This window comes from Rhagoletis zephyria, unplaced genomic scaffold, assembly GCF_001687245.7.
Source record: "Rhagoletis zephyria isolate East Lansing unplaced genomic scaffold, Rhagoletis_zephyria_1.1 Rzeph_scaffold_00312, whole genome shotgun sequence".
In the NCBI taxonomy this organism is placed as follows: domain Eukaryota; kingdom Metazoa; phylum Arthropoda; class Insecta; order Diptera; family Tephritidae; genus Rhagoletis; species Rhagoletis zephyria.
Window position 1 is genome coordinate 1 of NW_016157396.1, and position 914 is coordinate 914.

Sequence of the window (914 nt, forward strand, 5' to 3'; positions counted from 1 at the left end):
GCCAAATGCTAAATATTCTCAAGTTTTTAAATCGAAAAGGAAAAATAATGTATAAGTTATTGTTAAAAATTAATAATCTTGCTGTTCGTAAAAATTGTATTTTAGTATAAACTATTTTCTAACATTTCCTGTTCTTGTTGAACCATTTATTTGTTATTATATTCCTTTTGTGTTCTCAAAGTTTTCTTTTTTACGTTTGGTCACCCTATCAGCTGACATGTGTACAAGCTGTTTTTGTGGAAGAAAGTAAACATTCCGGCGAACGAACTTAAATTCTTACAATTCTTGTTATTATTGCAAACAAAATGGATATTAATGAAATATTAATAGAAGAAAACAAGAATGTTTGTACGACTTATCGAGCAATGAATACAAAAACGTGTTTAAAAAGGCAGTGATTTGGGAAGAAATCGGCAAATCTGTTTGATTACCGGGTAAGTAAAAATTAAAGGAAGCATTTTGCATTCAATATACTATCGAAGCTATATTTGTAGGCAAATCATGTAAAAACGGTGGAGAGGACTTCGCGACACCTACAAAAGGCGAAAGCGCACTTCGCAACTTAGCTCCGGCTGCGGCGCACCGAGTCCAACAAAAAAGTGGAAATATTTGCAGACGTTGAATATACAGCTTTACCATTATGAACATGATGTTCATAATTTTAAAAATTTGCACAAGTCGAAAAGTTCTTTGATCCATCTTCAAAAATCTGCAAATCTGTTTCGAAAAGTTCTTTGATACATCTTCAAAAATGTATATCTCTTTAGCACAATTATATTCTCACTTTATAAAGGAAAATTAAAAGTTTGATTGTGCCTAGGGATGTCGGAGAAACATCGATGCATCGAAAATCTTACACTCGATGTATAAATAGTCGATGTATGGATTTTTTGAAATTTCTAGTACATTAAACC

The 914-nt window shown here is 31.8% G+C and overlaps 1 long non-coding RNA gene across 1 annotated transcript; it reads left to right on the plus strand.

Moving 5' to 3' along the window:
* The first annotated feature begins 121 nt into the window (after nucleotides 1-121).
* LOC108358895 (uncharacterized) lies at nucleotides 122-914 on the plus strand. The gene is made up of 2 exons (XR_001846848.1): nucleotides 122-434; nucleotides 495-914. It is a non-coding gene; the product is annotated as an uncharacterized LOC108358895 (long non-coding RNA).